The sequence below is a fragment of the Triturus cristatus genome, chromosome 2_2, assembly GCF_964204655.1.
Source record: "Triturus cristatus chromosome 2_2, aTriCri1.1, whole genome shotgun sequence".
In the NCBI taxonomy this organism is placed as follows: Eukaryota; Metazoa; Chordata; class Amphibia; order Caudata; family Salamandridae; genus Triturus; species Triturus cristatus.
In genome coordinates, this window is record NC_140582.1 from 357,248,197 (window position 1) to 357,271,644 (window position 23,448).

General features: G+C 44.0%; 2 protein-coding genes across 7 annotated transcripts in view; one reads left to right on the forward strand and one right to left on the reverse strand.

Annotated features, from left to right (window-relative positions):
- Positions 1–18,826, reverse strand: part of ZGRF1 (zinc finger GRF-type containing 1) — a 619,324-nt gene extending 600,498 nt beyond the window's left edge. For all 5 annotated transcript variants that reach the window (XR_014978114.1, XM_085641436.1, XM_085641435.1 and 2 more), the window contains exon 1: positions 18,627–18,826. The gene's annotated coding sequence lies outside the window, so the exon portion shown is untranslated. The remainder of the gene's footprint in view (positions 1–18,626) is intronic.
- A 66-nt stretch (positions 18,827–18,892) lies between these two features.
- The window catches only part of LARP7 (La ribonucleoprotein 7, transcriptional regulator), a 126,182-nt gene continuing 121,626 nt past the window's right edge, over positions 18,893–23,448 (forward strand). For both annotated transcript variants that reach the window (XM_085641437.1, XM_085641438.1), the window contains exon 1: positions 18,893–19,030. The gene's annotated coding sequence lies outside the window, so the exon portion shown is untranslated. The remainder of the gene's footprint in view (positions 19,031–23,448) is intronic.

A 23,448-nucleotide genomic window follows, 5' to 3' on the forward strand; every position in this document is an offset into this window, starting at 1 on the left:
AAGCCCTAGTGGTTTCTTCCTCAAGGATCTTATACGATAGAGGCTATATTCTAGATTGAACACATTATGAAACTTAGAGCGCCACATTGCATATGATGGTGCATCTACTTGCAGCCACATAGATGCAACACATAATCGAGCAACAGCCATCGCTATAAATATAAAATAGCGAAAGGGATAACATATATGGACAGGTTCGATATCTTGACCCACACCCAATAACATAACCTCTCTAGATATATGAACATCTACCCCAGTAGTTTGTGACAGAAATTCTGAAATATCAGATATATATTGTTTTAGGGCTATACAATCAAAAAATACATGCACAATATCTGCTTTATCTGCCGACACCTGAAACATTTCCCATCGTGCATTCCACCCCCCTTCATCATCTTAACAGGTGTACAGTATAAATTGAACAGAGTTTTATAATGTTGGGTGCGTAAATTTGCCCTTAATATAACTTTACTTGCCATCGCAATTGAGGATTGCACATATGAGCCAGTATTGCCAAGTCTATCCCTCCATTTCGCATCTTGCAGCTCTATATCGTCCCGCTGAGATGCCAATAGTATATCATACAAAACCCCAATTTTAGCTTTTTTTGACAATGCCTCTAATAAATCATTTGTTACTATAGGTGTGCATCTACAGTGTTTATTAATAAAATCTCGGATTTGCAGATATTTGAAGAAGTCATGTTTAGATATTTTATATCGTTCCAACATATCGGAGAATGGGCAAGATGGCGTCCATGCGGATGTGTTTGTGAGGAGCTCCTGGATGACTCGTCCCTCCCGTCTGAATCACGGGGATGTGTGCAGTAACTCGGCTTGTGATTGAAGGCAACAGTCGAGTTCTTCCTCGCGGCAGCTCTTCGCAGCTTTTTGTGATTTTGGGACCTGGGATTGGAAGGGCTACGAAATAGACGCGGACTCATTGCAGCTTTGAATGGAGGAGGAAATGCGGAGAGAGGCTCGGCATTAAACGGCAAGCTGCAACCTCACCTGAGACGGATTGACATGGGCTGCTGATCGACGCTGACGGTCAACGGCCAATCGAAGCTTGCGGAGCCTTGGTTTGCAGGTCATGGTGGAGCTTGAGAGAGTTTCAAAAGTTGCTGAAAAATACGGCTGGCAGTCGTTTAACATGGACAGTGAGTACATTACCATCCGAAACTCTATTTTGACTGCGAGCCGTGAGTTGATTGGATATGGGGAAGCCCACGTTTCTGTACTACACCTGAATTAAACCCGCGAGGGGGGAGAGACAGTTTAAAAAAAAAAAAAAAATAGCTAAAGGAAAAGTTAAAGTCTAAGTTAATGGGAAAAATAATTTAATCAAAGCAGCGGCGATTGGAATTAAAATCTGACGTCTTGACGCTTTGTTTGGTGTGTCTATTTGGGCATTTTGAATATTTCTGGATGCTACTTCTCCTTTGTTCGATATGGCGCCCAAGACTGCTAGAGGTGGAAAAACAAGAGCCTCCGGGGAGTCTGCTGTAGGGACACGTGCAGCATCAGCGGCAAAGGGCTTAAAAGATGAATCAGGCGCTGTGGGTCAGGATACCCCCTTGCAGGACGCTGTTCAAGGGACACCTAAAATATCACAGATTTTTCAGATAATTCCTGGGAAAAAAACAGCGACCTCTGCAAATGATATTTCTAATCAAGGAGGTTTATCTACAGAGGAGAGGGGACTCATTCCGGAGCATGTTGCTCTGCCGGAGGGGGTTACAATCGTCTCTAATGACCCGGCTTTCCCTGGCGAGATTGGTTCTACCAGGAAGGATAGGGATGAACCTATTATCAGTAGCAAAGATAGTGAATTTTATTCACTTTCGGAGCACTCGGAAGAGTCAGAAGAATCTGACCTAGAAGAAAATATCCAACTTTACGAGGAGGGTCTTGGGGATATAACTTCTATTGGAGGAAGCCACATTGAAAGCCCTTCTCTCGAGGGAGCGCCTATAGCAGTACAAACTGTGCGGAAGAAGGTTAAGGAAGGAGTAACTGGGTTGTCAACGATAGACACTCCGGACTGGGAGCCCTCAAGTGAAGGGCGGGGGTTGGAAAGCCTTGATTTATCTGATCAAGCCAGTGGGGGTGTTGCAGAAGAGGGTCAAGCCCATACATCACTGGAAGCGATCTATAGATTAATTTAATCGCATAGGCTGGAAACACGATCTGAGAATTTAAAAACACACACTGCATGTAGAAAACTGCAAAATACAGTTAGACGCCTGGCAAAAACCTGCAATGATTTTACTACCCGGATGGGGGAAGCTGAAACTCGTATTTCATTGCTTGAAGATCAGATGGTGGCCCAAAAGGATGCAGTTGCAGATATTAAAGCTAATAAAGAAGATGTACATGATAAGCTGGTTGATCTGGAAAATCGTCTGCGCCGCAACAATCTTCGCATTTTGGGGGTGCCGGAAGGACTCGAGGGGCAGGATGTCCGAAAATTTGTAGTTGAGCTATTTGAGGAAGCATTCCCAGAGTTGAAAGAATGGAACTGGTCGCAAGAATTACAACGGGCGCATAGGTTTCCCTTTCGACAACGACCTGTTAGGAGTGGTCAAGCACCACAGCAACCCAGGGCCATCCTGATTTCTCTTAATAACTTTTTGGCTAGGCAGTCTTTATATGATTTGGCTAGGCCAAACAAACAGAGTAGGTAAAGAAACGCAATTTTTTGTGAGACCAGATTATTGCCATTCTACGGTTGAGAAGAGATGGCAGTTGCGGCCGCTAACTAATCTTGTCCAAGCTAAAAATGCACAAGCTTTTCTACTACAGCCAGCTACTTTGAAGATTGTTAATAGAGGTCAGACTCGGTACTTTACTTCGGATGTCGAAGCCAAAGAATATCTGTTATCTTTGAATTAAGGACAATCATTTCTTTTACTATGGACAGTATGTTGAATGACTGGTCTCTCTTTGGAGTAGTTATTGTTAACTTTTATTTGCTTAATTACTGTTTTTTTATTTGGCTGTTGTATAAGATACTGGGGGGGGCGAGTATCAATGGGCTAATCACTAAGCATCTTAAGGGTGATTGGCCCTAATGCCTTATTGTTTGGGGAGGGTCACGGGTTGGTTGGGGAGGTGGGATTTGAGGGAGGGTGCTTGGGAGAGTTAGAGGGGCACTTGAGGTGTAGAGTTCTGGGTGGGAAGGGGTTAAATGGTAAACTTTCAGTTCGCAGCATGAGAAGTAGGAATTATAGAATTTATTGTTTGGAAAATCTGATGGCTATGGTGCATTTATATAGAAATGGCAAATAGGAGTCTGCGTATATGTACATTTAATGTATGTTGGCTAAATAATGGCATTAAGAGGAAGTGTCTCGCTGCTGAGCTACGGCTGATTAATCCTGACATTCTTTGTCTGCAAGAGACACATGTCCCGTGGGATAATCGTAGGATATTATTAGAGCTTGGATTCAACTTATTATCAACTTCTAAGCAATCTACTATGAATAGGGGGGTGGCGATTATGGTACGCCATGGTATAGTCTGTACAGGTAAAGAGAGGGTGGATAATGCTGGGAGGTGGGCTATTACTGAATGCATTGTGGGGGGAGTTAAGTTTGGTATTTGTGTAGTATACGGATCCAACTTAGATGAGGCTGAGACCCTGGAGCTGTTAAATGTTGAGCTGTCTCTTTGGGGGACTCCAGTGATATTAGCTGGGGACTTTAATATACATGGGGATGTACAGACATGGGAACCTCATTTTATTAATTATAGAGGGCGGAAGCCAAAAGTGTTCAGGGCCTTACAACAATTGATACAAAATCATGGGCTAGTTGGCGGCTGGACGGTTGGGTAACATGATGATGGGGATTTTGGGTATACTTTTTATTCATCCCAGCATAATAAATGTGTCCGGCTAGATTATATATTTTTACCCCGCTTGTTGGCTGCTGATTCAAAGATACAGGTTTGGCCTCGGATTTCGTCAGATCATGGTCCTGTGGTTATGGATCTTGTTAGTCTTATCCTCCTAAGTGGGCAGCGATCCTTCACATTTAATCAAAAACTGTTAAGCGATGAGGAATATATCCATCATATTCAAATGTGGGCCACGGTATTCATAGAAAGTAATAAAGGGTCGGCAGCTCAACCAATGATTTGGGACTCCTTGAAAGCTGGTATAAGGGGTGAAACATTTAGTTATGGATGGGCGCAGCAGAAAAAACGGAAAGAACACATGCTGGGTCTATGTGAGGATTTAAAGAAGGCCGAATGCGAATTTACCCAAGGGGTTAGAGCAAAAGTGGATATTAAAGAGATGCTAGCAAAGATGGGTCGATGCAGGGCTAGAATTAACGAAAAATGGAGCCAAGACATTGCTGCGCAGTTTAAAACTTATAAAACTGAGAGATATGAATATGGTGAGACCACAGGGAGATGACTAGCGCAAAGGCTGCGGGGTAGACAAACCTCACAGCGAATAGATGCACTGGAAGATGGGAAAGAGGGAGTAGTAGAGACTATAGAAGGTATATTGGAGGTATTCTTTCTATATTATAAAGAATTATACACTCATGATTTGGCCATGCAGGGTACTATAGAGCAATATCTTCGCAACCTAGATCTAATTGAGATAGGGCTAGTTGATCGAGAGGAGCTAGAAGCTCCTATGTCAATGTCAGAAATACAAATAGCGATAGCGGGGCTTGCGTCAGGGAAAGCGGCAGGACTGGACAAACTTCCTCTGGAGATATATCGGATCATTTTTCCCATCATTAAGGATGATACGCTAGCTACGTTTTTAGAAGCCCAACATGGAAATCCCCCGCCATCGTGGGATGATGCCAATATAGTGATATTTAAGAAACAAGACAAGCCTCCTAGAAATCCGGAGTCTTACAGGCCGATATCATTAATTAACGCTGATAACAAGGTGTACTCGAAAATTCTCGCAACACGACTAGCCAAAATTGTACCATTGTTGGTTTCTCGATATCAGCACGGCTTTTTGCCCGGTAGGAGTACGGTAAATCATATACATAGGGTAATTTCGTTAATAGATTATGCTACTATACGCCAAGAGCATATGGGGTTAATCTTTCTTGATGCTGAAAAAGCATTTGATCGTGTATCCTGGACCTTTTTGTGGGCCACAATGCAAAAGATGGGGTTTGGTCCGCAATTTGTGCTAGCTTTGCAGACTATGTATAAACGACCACGGGCTAGAATTTGTACGATGGGGAAGGAGTCATCTTTTGTATATATAACCAGGGGGACCAGGCAGGGATGCCCCTGCTCACCTTTACTTTTCGCTATTTATATCAATCCACTGGTGCAAATATTGGAAACCACTAATGGTATAAAGTCAATGTCAGTTAGGAACCAACAGACACGTGTTCTTGTTTATGCTGATGATATAGTGGTAGTTACATCCGATCCGGAGCAGGCAATTAGGGAGAATGAGATTCAGACTCAGCAATATGGAGAAGTCGCTGGGTATAAACTAAATGTTTCTAAAACTCAGATTGTATGTACTAAGGGACTCTGCCCTGGGGATGCCCGTGTTACATCGGAAGTAATATATCTGGGTATAAAGATTAGAATGTCACCTCAAGAGATAGTTGAAGTAAATTGGGCAGGTATACTGGATGCTACAAAACGCCAATTGGAAAAGGTAGAGTGCATTCATTTATCAATGGTGGGACGCTGTAATGTTTTAAAAATGTGTGTACTCCCCCGGGCAATGTACTATTTTAGGACAGGAATGCTAGAGTTTACACGCGTACAATTAATGCAGCTACAGTCTATTGTAGACAGGTTTATATGGGGATGGAAAAAAAGTCGACGGGCTTCAAAATATATGACACTTCCACTGACACGTGGGGGATGGGGTGTGCCGAACTTTACGTTTTATTATTTAGTTTGCTTTTTGCAGAATATGCAATACTTGCTGATCGGGGCCGAAGCAAGGTCCTTTGAAACTCCAGATGTATACCAGATGCTGTTGGGAACTCAGGCGAGGGAGGCCCTGCTTAAGTTTTATGAACCAAGCTATTTTAAAAGAACTCGTTTCAAAATAGTACTAGCTGCATATAAAGCCTGGAAGATGATACGAAAAATTATTCCTATAAATCGGATAGGGTATTATACACCATTTAACTCCATGGAAATTTTCCCTTCGGTGTTTTGGGACACTAAAATGGTTATATGGCAGAGCAAGGGGATACGACGTCTAGGGGATATTTATAGAGATGGGGCAAAATAGACTTTTTGATGCTAAATAATTTCCTAATTTTGCATCCTCTGTCGATATTTTATTTTCAGAGAACTCTGCTTTTTGTATGTCATGTGAATCCAAAATTTCTGTGTACCAACAGTCTAACAGTTTTGGGTTTAATTTATGATTAAAATCTCTCACCAACAAAATTAAATCAGTCCCATACTTATCACAAAATGAATCCAAATCATTCTTAAAATGTCCCAATTCGAGCCCATATTCTTCCTGTGAGCCCCATTGCATATAAACATTTAAAATCAACATATTTTCATATTTTTTGTCAATAAACGTGGTCAATATCCTACAGGCCAAAAGCCACTTACATGTCACAAATAACTAGGATACCCTAATCGCTAAATTTGTAGATAATAGAATCAATGAGCCACCTGCAGCGCGGCCACAACTGGATTTTATCGCCGAACGATGGATTTGTCGAAACCCTTCAACTACAGGAGGCTCTCCACAAAGCCAGGTCTCTTGTAAACAGATGATCTCATTATTTTTCAGAGAGCTTTTTTAAGACTTCCTGTTTTAGCTGTGTTCCGAGGCCATTTATGTTCCAAGAGACCAATTTTATGCCATGTGGCTGCCCCGTTACCTATTCTACATCGCTCAATAGCCCGGTAAATTCTGTTCCCTCCATACAACGCTGGGAAGGACCTGCCGGGCTTGTACTATAGCTCCAGTTCTTTCAGGCTTTCATCAAGTCTGAATTATTTATTACTATATTGAAGTTTTCCAACCCTTGATCTACTTCATTTCCCGGTAGCTGCACTTGTCCCTTTGCTAGGCCTGCATGGAATCGTAAGAAAGATTTCTGTTGCGGAGCATTAACTTCTGGGACGACTTCTTCTTTAGGCACTAGCCTGATCTCTTCTTTTCGTATCTCCTTCTCTGCATTTATCACTGCTGCTTGGACCAGGTCAGAATAAAACTGTACCCTAGTGAACTCCTTATCATCACTGGTTGCTTGAAAACCCACCTGCCGAAGATCTTTGGATCCTATTCCTTTTAAATTTAGGCAGTGGGCAAATGAGTTAAGTAGGTGGGATCTATTTAAATAAGAATTTGTCTTTGTTTTATTCCCACCCCCTTCCCATTTTCACTTTTTCGAAGTATAGCCACTTGTTCCCTTTATCCTCGTCTCCTTCCAATCTAGAACCCCTCGGAGGCGGTTGGGTATTATTTCTTGCCCCTTCCTCTGAGCTAATACCTCGTGATAACTTATCATTAGGTAAAGTCATAAGACCTAGATTTCTTGCTATCTTGAGAGGCATTTGGTTTAGATTTTTTAACTCCTTATCCTGATGGTTTTGCTTCCTATTACTGATCTCCTTTTCTACTAACACCCTTACTGGTTTCTCTACACTTATTCTTTTCATTCCTGTTTCTCTCACTACTTCTCTCACAACATTAAGGAGTTCAAACTTAGATTCTTGATCATGTACTCCCAATTGATCCTTCTTCTCCCTTCTCTTTTTCCATTACTCTTATTTTATCCTTTCTTTGTACATTTCTTCCTACCATTCTCGCACGTTTCGACAAACCGTATCTTATATGTCCACCCCTTCTCTTTACCAACATCGGCCATCTTGAAACATAAACTTTGTGATTGGGAGTTGGTGATTCAACATTAGGGTTAAACGTCGGGGGGGGGAAATCAACATTTCCAGCCTTCTCCCCCACTCCCTTGCCGGGGCTTTCAATACTCGGTCCGAAACAGGTCTAAACATTGATGGAATTTGCCCCCGGATACCATGTAATTCCCCTTCAATTTTAAAAAGGTGCATTTTCTGAGTTTTTAAAATGTCATGGTCTAGCAAAGTCACTTCCAACAGGCCTTGAAGTGATTTTTGTAACATCAGCATTAGCTCCAGCATTGAAAAAGCTGGTGTTGCTGAGGTTTCCATATTTGACTCTAAGGGGTGGATATTCATCATTAATATCACCAGTTTTGATCACATGCTCTGGTCCCTTGGTTCCGTGTGAGACCAAACCCTCTCTCTCATTTAATCTTCCATCTGAGGTTAGGGCTGCTTCTTCATTTTTCCTTTGATCCAGTCTTTCTGCTTCATCAAGCGACTGTAATAGCAGTCTCGGGGATGAGGAGAGTCGCTGTGACATTATTGCCCCCTTAAATCCTATCAAAGACTGTACTGATTGATTAGCCAGGTTTAACGAGTCCATTGTACGTTCGTCAAAGATTAAGGAAGACACCCCTTTCCATAATTCATCCCCTTCTTCTGTAGCCGGGGATTTAGCCGGAGAAAAGACCCTTTTAAAGTGCTTCCCAACTAATTCTTTGAGGGAGTTGGATGCTAAGCCTCCCTTACTTCCTCCAAGTAGTGTCTCTTTAGAGGCTTTCCCTTTTTTCTTTTGAACGAGTTTGGATTTTGGCTCTGCCCCCGGGCCGATCAAATTCCCCCCAGAGGTGTTTGATCTCCTGCAGTTGCTCTTTCTTTGTGCACTGGACCCAATGCGCTTTTATTTCTCCGAGGGGCCATTTAAGCACTTCAAATTGAACTTTGCACGCAGTTTTAATGCCCATGCAATATTGTCCCCAAGACCTGCCCCAATATACCAAACACAGATCTCTGGACGAGGGGGTAGGGGGGGTGACAAAAACTTGATTTAATTACTAACAATTGACGGTTTTTTTTTTTTTTTCAATTACCTCTGTTGTGCCTTGTACTTATGCCGTGCCCTTCTTCACCCTACATCCAACATCCAATACAGTCAGACAATGAAGAAAGTTCATCCTCGCACATCAGCTACAAGTATTAAATTGTATAGAGCTTGTGTGGGGTCTAATTCGGATCGCTCCTTCAGAAGGCGCCTTCCACGCTAATTTTGCCTTTCCTCCACCGCGCTTAAGGTGCGCTCTCTCCTTCCCCTTCCCCCTCCCCCTCACTTCAATCCCCTGCTGAGCGAGGACTCGCACTGCGCTTGGGGGGGGGGGAAGACGAGCTAATAACGCCGTGGACCAGCAGGGGGTTAACTCAACACTCAGTCTTTTGTACACACTCTTGCGAGCACGCGTAGGAAGCGTTTAGGCTCTGGCTCCTGATCCTGTTCCCGGCTCCGGCTCGCGTCGATGTCGACGTCAGGGTCACGGGTCACATTCACGCAGTACGGCAATATGGCAACAACAGCGGTTGTCAGTGTCTTTCAGAGTTGCAAGAATAGTAAGTAGCTGCCATGTTTTAGGTGGATTCATCAAATGATGCCATAAATATCACCAAATGAACACGCATTTCTTTCTCCTTTTAATCTCTGCTTGGTGCTCCACTGCGCCTTTCTGCTGTTCCCTGCTGCCTTCACCGGGCGGCAAATCCTCCTTTCCCGCCCACCGCCACCATCAGCCCCTTCCGCCTGTTCGCATCTGCGTCGCCCTCACCACCGGGGATTTCGGCCGGAGGTTTTTAGGCGGGGATGTGGGGGAGGTGGGTCCTGGTGAATCCGTGCCCTGGGGGGCCTTTGCCAACTCCAGGGGCTTTTAATTGCGGCAGCTTTTCGTTCCGCTGCAGCCGCGGCCGGCGTCTGTGCTGGAGAGTTATCAATCAATCAATAATTCTTTATTCGGTGGTTAAAAACCATCATAAAAGATTACATATATATACAAGTAAAAATAGTATTAAATCATTATGCAAGAACATTGACTGAGTCTATATACATAAAATAATTCATTATTCACAATACGGGCACCATAAAAACTTAATCACAGTAGACGGGTGGGGAATCATACAGGGTTCTCAGGTAATGCTATCCTCTGGTTACCCTTAGTCTTAGTGCAAATTTCAGGAAACTAATAACAGAATACAAGGTTAACGGGTCACCGGCCCTTTGTAGGAAGATCAGTGCTTCTTTGGCTCGAGTGAACCTGGCTTTTTTTTTAATTTCCTTTAAAAATCTACGTCTTGGAATCGCATACAAGGGACATAGAAGTACAAAATGAAGGGTGTCCTGCGGAGACTTATTGTCGCAGCCGCAGGCACCCTTCTGCTCAATTGACTGACTAAAACCAACTGGATCAGCTAACAAAAAAGGTAAAAAACTGAGCCTAAAACGTGACATTAAAAACCTTTCTTGGGCATTATACACGACACAAAGATAGGGTTCCATCCCGTCAGCGGTTTCAAGCCTACTATAAATACTCACTGAGTGTTTTGCCCCTTCCACTGTGGATCTTGCAAGAAATCTTTGGTCCACAAAAATTTTCTTAAGAGTCTGCTTATCCTGTGGGATAATCCCTGAAGGGTTTGAGTACAGCTCCTTACGACCCATACTTTCCAAACTGGATTTCACGTAAATAAGCCATGGGATATTCAAGCTTTTATCCCTCCCTAGGCAATCTGTTAGGATCTGCCTACTCAATGCAGCTTCAGGGTTAAACCAAATTTTCAGCCAGGCCAGGATTGGTCTGAATTTAATCAAATCCTCTAGATAAGGTCGTCCTAATTCTCTATGAGCTATGGCGGCAGGGGTGCAGTTGGGGACTTTCAAGATTGAACGGAAAATTGTATTTTCTTCCCTTTGCAAAAGGTCAAGGTTTATGAACCCCCACACTTCTGAGCCATACATGGCTTTGGGGCAACACATAGAGCCATAAAGGTTCATTGATTGTTCCGGGGACCATCGACCAACTCTCCTCCCATAGCCTGCTATGGCCCCAGTTGATGCGACCAATTTTCCACACCTTTCCTGTACCAGAGGGGCAAATTTCAGGGACTCATCAAAGAGCACACCTAAATACGAAAAGGATTGCACCCTTTCTAGTGTGTGATTCCCAATTCTGTAAGCAAAGCTAGTCCGTGGTTTATGACCTGCTGCCATTACGTAAGATTTTTTTTAATTCACAGACAGATCTAACGCATCCATAAATTTGACGAACCCGTCAATTAAAATCTGCAGACTTTTAGGGGTGCGCGCCAAAAGAACCGCATCATCTGCGTACAGCAGCACCGGGATATTGCGTGTTCCTACCCTTGGGCAGTCTGTTTTTAAGTTGGTTAGAGACTGTTCTAGATTATTAATATATAACGAGAATAGAAAAGGGGCCAATATGCAGCCTTGCCTAACACCGCTAGTACATCTAAAAGACTCGGTCAGCCCCCCTTCCGTGTTATAGCGTACTCTGGCAGAGGTCGCTCTGTGCAATTCCCTCAGAGTACAAATTATACCTGGATCAATTCCTAGATGACTCGTCATCGCCCAGAGCTTGTTCCGGTTTACGTGGTCGAATGCCGCGGCCAAGTCCATGAACCCCAAATAAATAGCTTCTTTACTGGTTTTCGTGTACTTGGCGACCAACATATAGAGGTTCAAGCATTGGTCACTAGTGGACCTACCGGACCGAAAACCGTACTGAACGTCCGAGATGATGTTGTTATCCTCGGCCCAATCAGTCAGTCGGTTCAGAATAACTCTTCCTAAAATTTTGGCTGAAACGTCTATCAGGGAGATTGGGCGATAGCATTGGGGGTTGTCGCTGTTACCCTTTTTAAAAATGGGTACTATGATGGCCAGCGACCAGGACCTAGGCAAACCTACCACGATGGCCGCATTTATTACTCTGGTTAAAATGGGAGCCCATAATTCCACATTACTCAAGAACAGATCCGGGGGGGTCCCGTTAGGGCCCGGGGCTTTATTTTTGGTTAATCCCTCGATGCCCAAGCCTATTTCTTCCAGGGTGAACTCCAAAATCTGTCCCTGCGTGACCACCCTCCTCTCCTCTGTACTGTCCGCCTCCCCGTGATTATACAGGCCCTCAAAATGCACGGTCCACTGCTCTGGTAAAATGTTTGTGGCAACCGAGGGTGAGTTTTTATCTTGAAAACAAGGGGTATTTATTATTCTCCAGAATTCCGTTATATCCCTTTTTTCGGAGGCCTCCCTCAAGGCCGCCCACGCTTCCCCCTGCAGCGCTGCTTTCCTTCTTTTTAGCTCCTTCCTGTAATTTAGTCTATACATGTGGACTTTTAATGGGTCCCTGGGTTTACTACTAAGGGCTTTTTTAACGGAGAGTTAACTGCCGCGCTATGCTGCGGCGAAAACGAAAACACGGCTTCCTGACACTCCAGTTGAGGAGAAGTATTTACAAGCTCTGATAACGGCAAACAGTTATTAGAAAACGAATGCACAAAATGCTACAAACATCTCAAATATTAACAATAAAAATGAACACAAAGGGGCCGCTGTCTGCCCCAACCCTATGTAATTAATCTACAGGAGAAGGGGCTACTCTGTTGAAACCATAAGGGTAGGAGACCTATAAACATTTGCCCATCTTGGGGTATACACAAAGGTTAAAACTCAGGATCATCAGTTTGCAGTTTAGAGTCCCTTAGGGTCAGGGGGAAAAAAAATGACCGGAGAGGGTAAAGCTACACAGGTTGCAAGTGATTTTTATCCAGACGAGTCTTTCTGCGGCTGACCTTTGTTCCCAAACTCCCTTTCGGACAATGTGTCCTTATCTTGTTTTTCACGTTACTCGCACACTGCCCGGATGTAATTGCACCACATCCTCTGGCAAGGCGTGGCCAGAGGGGAGCAAATAAAAGGGGGCGGACGGCTCGATGTCACACTCTGTCACTGTGTGTGTATGACTTGTGTGGGGGATTGGGGCAACGCAAAACACTGGCGACGAGGGTGCGGCCGAGCCCAGGCACCCTGCACGACAACCCACCTTTGACACCACAAGCATCGACGCGGTGGCAGAGTTGATTCCAGCACGCCGCACGAGAGAGGAGGTCAACTCTGAGGCGGCCAGCTCCCACTCCCTCCAGTCAACACGAAGGTCGAGTAGAGCAGCCACACGGTCTCCGCTCACCAACGCGTACTCTCGGAGTACCGGGCTGAGTCTAGCCCGCCTGTATCTCTGCAACATGCACTCCCTCCCAGCAGGGTGAGCCAAAAGCAGGAGACATCCACACCACACCCAGCCTTCCCCTAGCGCACTCCACCACATGGCCACACAAACAAGCAATGAAAAAGAGCACACACAAAAAGAGAAAAAAAAATAGGAAGAAGAAATAAAGAGGTAACAGTTTAAACTCAAGGAATAGAGAAAGACAAATAATAATCAGGACACTATTGCGCAAACACTCACAGTCATAGTCAGGCTTCAGGAAAGTGATATAGCCTAACAGGTGCATGCCAGCCAAACTGCAAAACCATCACCAGGAAAGCCGCAGGACCATGCAGAATGCGACACCTACCAGCGCACATTCAAAGCCTAGGTCGCCAACCTAAAGCTCTGAGACATGCCCAGCCCCACCAGCTAAACCCCACGCAACATGCCCTCACGGGTTGTTGCCACCATTTAGTGAACTGGCTGATCCCGCAACAGCATCCCCAAGATGGAAAATATGGCTCGGGTGGCTGGAGAACTACTTTGTTGCCTCGAGGGAGACAGAGGGTGCTGTTAAAAGATCACTACTCATCCACCATTCGGGGAAGAAATGTATAAACAACTACCCAGCACTGGACCAAACACAGACTATGACGCAGCAGTAAGGGCACTCAGCGCCCAATTTGATTCCCAGCTAAACCCCAACTTTGAAAGGTTTAAACTATGTCAAGCTCGCCAACAAGAACGGGAATCCACCGACACCTTTTACGCTAGGTTATGCGAACTAGCGAGCATGTGCACAGCGGCCGACAAGCTAAAGGAAATTTGCGCTCAACTCATACAAGGATGTCGGAGCAAAACTCTGCAAGGCCTAATCCTGTGCCAACCAAACATCAGCCTCGACGACACCCTGATCCCAGCGTGATCTCACAATTTGTCCACCGCCTGGGCCCACGAAATGGATCTAGCCATCACACAGTCTCCAGATAAGCCCGCATGTGTCAAAATAGAATGAGCTGATGCGATCCAGAGCAAGAGCAGAGAGACAGAACCAAAGGAAGTCGGACCCAGCCTACTAAGCCAAGGTGCGGCCGTGAAGAACACCCAATCAACGAGTGTCCGGCACATGGCCGCACCTGCTCAAACTGTGGAATCCACAACCACTTTGCGATTGTTTGCAGGAACAAACTCAGAAGCAAAGACCCCAGAGACAATCGGCCACCAAGCAGGCTGGTATGCCAGCTATCTCTCACGCACCTGGCGCATTAAGGTGATGCCAAACCATCAGCGATACAGAGCTGCTGCTTGGAAGACTCCTCCCAGGAAGAAGAGGAAACATTCCTTATCTTGTTCACAAGGGAACTGAAACACCACTGGAGGCCGCAGCTCACGTGTTGTACGAATGGCAGTGTCAGAAGTGAAAGCAGTAATCAACACCAGGGCCTCTGTCAATGTAATGGGAGTACAACAATACAACAGCATGAGACACAAGCCCCTCCCGATACCATCCCACAACAAACTGTTCGCACACGGGTGTCAGACGCCACTACCCCTCTGTGGATGGATGTCAGTGCGGTACAATCCATAGATCAAGAGGTGACCACCACCTTCCAGGTTACTGACCAAGAAACAGATGCACTCATCAGCAGCCACACAGCAGAGGACCTTGGCCTTGTGTCCTTCGCCAAGAGGGGAAAGTTACACCAGGTCGACGAACTGTTAGACCAGTTTCCAGAGTTACTCCAAGGACTAAGCTGCCTCAACGTCCTCGAGTGAAGTTACACTTCGATCCATCGATCATTCAGGTAGCACTCCGACGCAGTCGTATACCGTTCCATTTACATCGCTTGGTGGAAAAAGAGCTTGAGAGACTAGAGGAACAAATCATGATAGAAAAGGTCTTAGGGCCCACCTCCCTGGGACTCCCCAATGGTCACTGCTGAAAAACCCAAGCAACCCGGAAAAATCCGCCTGTGCATTGACATGCGTCTACCGAACTGTGCCATCAAACGGGAGCAGTACATCACTCCCACCATGGACTAAATTGTGGCGGATGTTAGCAGCTTCCGCTGGTTCCCGAAGCTGGACCTCATCGCCGGGTATCACCAGCTACTACTTGAAGAAGAGAGCCGGTATATCACCATTAGGACCAGCTTCAACCATGCCATCTCCTAGGCCCTGTGCTGTACTGGCCTCTGGGTTATCTTGGACAGTCTGTGGAACCTTGACCTCCCTCTTGGTCTCCATAGGAGCCATTCACTTTTCTGGAAACCTTTGGAGTTGTTTTGAGATACCACCAGGCAGCTTTGGTGGTGTGCCGCTTCGTGTATGGACGGCTCCGAAAGCACAACCCCGGGCCTTTCCTCTGGTTGCCACTCCAACCAACACTGTAGTATGATGACTCTCTTTAATTGGTTCTGAATCGCTTTGCTTTAAGGCATCTCCTTGTATTGTCTGACAACCGGTTGATCTCTGCCTCGCAGCGCTTCTGATTGCAGCGTTATCTTGCAATTTGCGGTCGCTATTTACTGCTCTTTCCAAACCTTGTTGTATTCGCCTTTAACGTTATCATGTATAGCTTTAGGTTGAGTAGTAGCGAGGTACCTCTCGTGACATCCTTCCCAGCAGGTTCTTGTCCAACTGTGTGTAGACTTCTCAGTAAAGTTTTCGTTATCTTCAAATACTACCCACTGGCTAGCGTTGCGCTTTGACTCCACATAGCCAAACGTCTATTCTGCACTTTGACTGAGGCACATGTGGCACGAATGAGCAGTTTGCTGGACCACAGCAAACTCTCTGGGAGAGCACTATTTATCGTTAGGTTATTTCTCCCCTATCTAGTCGCCAGCTGTAGCATCTTTCCCAGTCTGGGTACCCAGCAATGACTACGCCGCACACAGCGCTTTGTATTACATGTCTTTATTAATCTGCGTGTAACCGCAACATTCTAAACCTGCATTCACTTCATAACGCTTTAAGACTTACGCATCAGGAGCCAAAAGGGTCCCATCATTGCTAATTCACACTACACTACAGGCAGCACTATGGATGTGTCTCGAATTAGTAACGCTGTTTGGATAGAAACTAGAGGAACAATTACACTGCCTTTTCAAAGAAAAGAAGAATTCTTCTTCATTCAGACAGCTGGTAGGATCTTCTAATCTGCTTCATGTGGAAAGCCATTCTTAACATTTTCATTTCGACAACTTTATGGAAGGTCCGAGCAACAACAATCTGGAAACTTTAGCAAGCAGCAAAACAGGAATCAGATCAAGCAGATGGCTAAACCTCCTCCAACTACAAAGACACAGTGGTTCTGAAGAAATAGATATTCTTGTGGGATGTCGGTTAAGTCATTTCAGGATAAATTGAGAAATGTATTCTTCCGATACTTGGGTGCAGAGGATAATCGTAGAACAGGCTAGACCTGCAGGTCAAGTGACTTGAATAATCTACTCAAACTAGCTGTAATGTACTTTACTCGTAATCTAGTCTCAAAAGGGGTTATCATAGCAAATATTTAATTTTACAAAGCCACCTTTTTATTATATGTGAGCACCTCCAAATATGCAAATTCAGCATTTCTGCTATACAAAGATGTAATAGACTAAACTTCTGCATGGATAGCATGGTATTTAAAGTGGTAGTTTTGAATTTGATTTCCAACCTGTGAGTTGGCTACCCATTAATTGGTCCTTATTGGGTAGCCAACATGAGAATTGTTATGTAGTTGCATTTATATAAGCTCTTACTACCCCAGAGGTGTCAATGCGCTTTTAGGCATTTATCACGCTTCTCCGGTACCCATAGTCACCCTAGTTCCTCACCGCTCAGTGCGATGAGACAGAGCAATGAGAAAGGTCAATCGTAGTACCAATGCCTCAATCATGGATGTGGGTAAACAAAGTAAATAAATAAAAATTTAACAGATTGGGCCCAGGTGCTTTCGCTGCAACAAAACTTAAACAGGAGTAATTGCAGAAAAATAACTAGTATATCAAAAAGGGCCCCCTGTAAATATTAAGGTACTCCTAGATCAGGGAAATTAACTCATGAAAAAACAACATACCTAGGCAGCAATGGATATAAATACATAGATCTAAATAAGCATAACACCTTAGGATTGAATCAGTGTACTCATGCAAAGATAAAAATGTCAATCATTTTATTAATTTTGAATAAAAATGTAGCTTTGTGTACTCATGCAAAGATAAAAATGTCAATCATTTTATTAATTTTGAATAAAAATGTAGCTTTGTGTACAGTAATGTACTACATACAAATCACATATAACAAACACAATGACATAATTTCATCATCTTGACAAATACTAATACACAGAAGATCAATACATAACAACGTGCATAATACAACAAAAAATTGGCTTGAGAAGAAATTGAAGAGTGGTTTTCAGAAGAACGGTGTAATTTTCTACGCGCGTTTCAGCATGTAAAGTGCCTTCTTCAGGAAAAGCCAAAGTCATTCTGGGTCCCAACCGGACGTCAAAACAGCAACAACCGAGGATGATAGCCAGGACTTGTGCTGAATGAGTAAAAACCTCGAAATGGACAGGGGTAAAGAAAAGGAGAGTATTCAACTGATGATCTAAATTCACAATAATTGTCTAGAGTCCTGTCCGTGTCCCAGATATGGATAATATTATTGGCAGGACTCTTCTAAGTATTCTCTTATTTCATGGCTGTCAGTAGATCAGTCACGAGGTGCGCTCAAGAGCAAGTCGCTGGAGAATACCAATAAAACTGCTAGTAAACGCAGATGTATGTCCCATGCGTCAAGGTCTGTATGTAAATGTCAAAATATCTTCAGATAGAAATTAGAGGTCTCAGGCGTCGGTTCGAGGATCAATGGGAATGCCGAAAGAATTTAAGGCGTGAAGGTAAACGCCCGCCTGGCTACATTTGTATTCAAAATTAATAAAATGATTGACATTTTTATCTTTGCATGAGCATTTAGATCTATGTATTTATATCCATTGCTGCCTAGGTATGTTGTTTTTTCATGAGAAAAATAACTAGTTACATGCAGTTACCAACTTTTCTCTACTCGCAGTGAAGTGTTACACACAAGAACACTCAAAACAAGAAAATCTCACACATAGCTAACTTAAAACTTGGAAGCTACGAATAATTTCAACGTAATGGCTGGGGAAAAGGGCACGTTGGTTGGACTAAAGGATAGTTAATTTATGATGATGATTTACAGCAAGTAACGTGAGCAGTACGCGAGGTGACGCACATATGAGCACCCTGAAAATAGTCCTCGCATGCAATGACACAGACCAGATAATAGATTGGCAGGAGCAATTCAAGTTTCCCGCGCGCACACGTAGGTATAATAAAAACTTGGCAGTGGCACCTGAATAAGAATAGTAAGGATGAAGGCCTAAGTAAGTGATGATATTGGAACACTGGACAACGATATACTAAGTGTTCTTTACACCACCGCTCACAGTTACGTTTACACGTGATGCTAAATGCTACACATGACAACTTACCTATTGCTTCCCGCCAACACGCTCTATCAATGTAGACTTCAGTAGCCTCGGTCGACTTGCATAGTGACGGCACTGTCATACAGCAGAACAGTCTTGGGTAAGGTTCATTTAGGGGCTTGGGGGACACGCTCGCGCTTCACAGTCGAGTCCCGCCACGATATTACATTTAAAAACACTTCCTGCTCCAAGATGGCACCCACAAAAATTGAATTTATGAGCCTCTCTTTTTCCCGTTCCAAAATGACACCCAGCGATTGTCCGAACACTGTAAGGAAGCTGGTATTTCCTATCCAATATGGCAACCGAGCGACACTAGCACAGTCGTCCAGTGACGTCACCTGTTCGCGCACCGAGCGGCTTCTAGCCTGCTACCCGGAGCGGTTTGGAGTCAGTGACCTGGGCAGGTACGAGAGTAATAAATACGTTCTTCCTCCGCTAATATATTGTTCGAGCTTTAAAACGATGGTCCTGTGTTAATGCTGGTGGTGTGGATACTGGTGTTTTAATTTTTCTCAGAGTGCATGGAATCGAGGTGTTAATGCATGCGAGAATTAATACTTGGGAGCCTGCCGCTCACTGGCGTCACCGTAGTAGGAGACGGGGAGAATGCCCCATTATCACTTTGCAGTTTTGGGTTATTCAGACTGTTCGCCTACCAGTTTCAACCTTTAATGCCTTAGGATTTGCCTGACGGGCGTATGTGTGCGCGGAGTCCTCATCCTCCAGTGTTTATCTTCCAATTAGTTAAATCGGGTCCATGGGTATAATGCGGCAGGGGAGTACCAAATTCTCCGGCAAGGTTGACTTCTTAATGCGGAATGAAAAGGCAAAGTATGCTATAAAATGAAGCACATTTTTTCAAAGTATTATTTCGTTATTTTATAATTTTTACACTTGGTAATACTGTCAGTGCAAATATTTCGCTTCACTCGTACCAAGTTTTCAACCAAATACTATTTGGTTGAAATACAGAAATAAGCAACTGAAAGACAACCAGTTAACCTTTTTGAAGAGTCTTCCACTGCGCGTGAACACCCAGTCACATTTTTAGTAGCTTTTCATCTGCAGGAGGCGATGGATTATGTGGTAAATCCATAATAATAAAAAAAAACTGCGGTCACAGAATTGTATAATTTGGTACTCCCCTGCCGCATTATACCCATGGTCCCAATTTCGCTGTCTAGTGCGTGTGTCTGGTCCAATAGAAACAGAGTATGGTTCACCAGGTCGAATGGAGTGGAAGATCTGTGTTCCGTTTTTGACTCAAAAAGTTGGCGTGCATAGAGTTAAAGCTGTATAAAATGTGCATTTTTTCCACGTTGCGGGCATCGTTTTTTTTGCAAAATATCACTATAATTTTTTGCAGAACAATATCAATGAGTACCCCTTTGATTAATTTCACTTCAAGTATGCTCCTGGTTACTCTCCCCCCCCCCCCTCCTTCTTTAAACTAATAGATAAAACCATTTCCGACTAACTGGGGAAAGACAAGAAACCGAGAATCTCCATTAAAATTCTGAAGAAGAATAAACCCTCTGGAAGAATAAACCTTCCGGATTGGCCCCAGTATCAAAAGGCATTTTTGATTTCACAGGGCACATGGTGGCTCCGATCACAGGAGATCTGTTCTCCCCCATGGCTGGCCATAGAATCTGAACTAATCTACCCTATAACTCTCTTCGACCGCGACTATCTTGTTCTGTTTTCTTATCTCCTTTTATTTTTCTTCCCTTTTTTCCCTCCTGATTCAGGAAGGCTTATGCTCTTACTCTTTGCTATTAACTATTTAAGAGTTTGTGCGGTAGGTGGGGGGCTGGTTGGGGCAGCCTTCGTGGTGCGGCGAGATGTTAGCTGCTATATCCAGCAGCAGCTTTTTGGGGAGCGTGATTCCTTCTTTAGGATACTGGGAGGGGGGTGAGGGGTTTTGGGGTGGGTGCACCAAAGGGTGTGGGGGTTATAAAAAAAGAAAATATCAAAAAGAATGTTTATGGATTCTGGAGGTGGTGGGGAATGGTGGATTTTTATGTTTCTGATTTGGGGCATGGCGTATATATATGAAGGGGATATAGCAATGATTAGGTGTTTGTCTTGGAATGTGTCCGGATTAAATAGAGGATCTAAATGACAATTAGTACGGGAAGAGCTTAGGGCATATAAACCTCATATAGTACTTCTCTCGGAGACGCATTTAGCATATAAGGACCGAGGCCTTCTCAATCAACGGAGTTATCAAAACGTAATATGTACTTCACATAATGTGTCGATAAGGGGCACTGCTATTCTGGTTTCTAAGACACTGGGGGCCATATTATCAAGAACGGTGATAACATTATCGCCACTTTAGCGGCAGGAAACTGCAGCTATAGCGGCGATAAGGGGCTTGATAATATGCCATAGAGAATTTCCTTATAAGCCCAGGTTCTGGTGTGAAGGACATCAATCCTGGACTTCTATTGGAATTCTCTAGGGTATATTATCAAGACCCTTATCGCCGCTGGCGATAATGTTATCGCCGTTCTTGAGAATATGGCCCTGGATTGTCAAGTTCATAAGGTATTAGCGGACCAAAGGGCGAGGTGGGCTGTGGCTCAAATTGAGATCAACAGTATGAAATATGTGTTTTGTTCATTGTCTGGTCCCAATGTTGATGATCCGGCCCTTTTTGGCTACATTTGCTTGGAATTACTGGGATGGCAGGCTGAACGAGTTGTAATGGGTGATTTCAGCTGTGTCATTAATTATGCTATAGATTCTACTAGCCGGGCGCTTACTTCTAGGATGGTGAACATGAGAGCTTCCTTTTTAGAATTAGGGCATCTGCACTCACTACAGGATGCGTAGCGCTCTTTATTTCCAACAATGCCGGGCTATACATATTCCTCTATACCACACCAGCAGTATTCCAGGATCGACATGGCAAGGATTTCGGATAGCATCTTGCAAGGTTCTGATATGGTGGTGTGTCCTCGGATTACATCCGACCATAACCCCATATTACTATCTTTCTGGGTTAACCCTGGGCCTAAAACATTCCGGCCTTTTTCTTTTCCGCGCTATTTGATTACGAATTCTGAGTATGTGGTCTTCATTTCTAAAAAATGATTGGAATATTTGGAAGATAATCTAGGGTCCGTTTCCCCATGCGTGGTATGGGATGCAATGAAGGCATATATTCGAGGAGTTACCTAGCAGTTTGTTTGGTAACAAAATAAGGAACGAGAAAAGTTAGGTAAGAAAGCCTATCGGAGGTTTATTGCCAGTGAACTGCAGCACGCTGAGGCTGTCCGTCAGGGGACAGTAGATCAGGACTCTTTGTATGCCTTTTTAATAGAGGACAGGGTGGCAATAAATAGGGTTTTAAAGGAGAAGGTAGCGGCGAGCTATGTTAAACATAAGACACTACAATATGAGTATGGGGATCAAATTGGGAAAGTACTTGCTCACCAGCTCATCGTCTCAAGACGATGATTAAAGTTATTAAGGGCGAGGGGGGTACATTATATAGGTGCCCGCAAGATATTGCTGATCAGTTTTCTAGTTTTTTATCAGAAACTATACTCTCCAGATGCAGGTCAGGATCTGACAGATATGCAGAGTAATCTGGAAGGGAATAATCTTCTGGCTTTGACGGATGAAGATTTGCTCTTATTAGAGCAGGAAATTACATTGGAGGAAATTGAGGAGGCAATAGGGGGGCTCCCGTTGGGGAAGGCCACTGGGGAGGACGCTATTCCTGCTGAATTTTATAAGAGCTGTAAAAGTGTGGTGGCCCCGCTACTTAGAGAGGTAATCTAGCAAATTGGGGTGACTGTCCGAGTCCCAAATTCATGGAATATTGCTAATATCATCTTTAAAAAAAATAAACGATAAGGCACCGGAGGAACGGGCTTCCTATCGCCCAATTTATTTAATAAATGCAGATTCTAAGGTATTTGCTGAGATACTGGCCACCCGGTTAGCCCCTACGATGGCCGGCCTGGTTTCTCTCCAGCAGCATGGATTTATACAAGGGAGAGATACCACTGCTCATGTCAACACGGCAGTGGCAGCTTTCGATGCTGCGGGAAGCTAAGAACGAACCTGGGCATGGTTTTATTAGATGCAGAAAAAGCCTTTGACCGGGTGGCTTGGGATTATCTCTGGGTAAGAGAGAAATTCCGGAAATGGATCCAAGCTATGTATCACAGTCCTATGGCTAGATTGCTTTATTCTAATATTCAAACAGCTCTTAATCGCTGTGGTACCAGACAGGGCTGTCCTCTCTCCCCCCTCCTTTTTGCTCTTTATATTGAGCCATTTATTAGGGCACTTCTGGCTAATGTCCGGATACGTCCGCTGAATTTTGGGCAAAGCCTGCTGAAAGTCACAGTGTATGCGGATGATATCGCTATCTTTTCGGCTGATCCAATATCGGCAATTGAGGGTATCAATATGGAAGCTAAGAAGTTTGGCCTTTTTTCAGGCTACAAATTAAATATTATTCAAACACAAGTGCTTCTTAACTTTCAGAGAGAGCTCCGGGTGGAAGGGGCTTGCCCGACCGCTATGTATTTAGGGGTTCGTATCTCTCCTACGGTCGAACTTATTCATGCATTAAATTATGATCCTTTGTTGGCTATTATTACTAAGCAACTGAAATTCAGGCACAAGCTCCCAATTAGTATTCTGGGTAGGTGTAACATTATTAAGATAAAGATACTGCCTAAATTCCTGTACTTATTTCGATCGATCCCGGTGCGTATTCCAAATTTGTTTTATAGTAAGTTGTATGGGGTATTGAGTAGCTTTATTTGGGGGTATAGAAAATCAAGACGCGCCATTG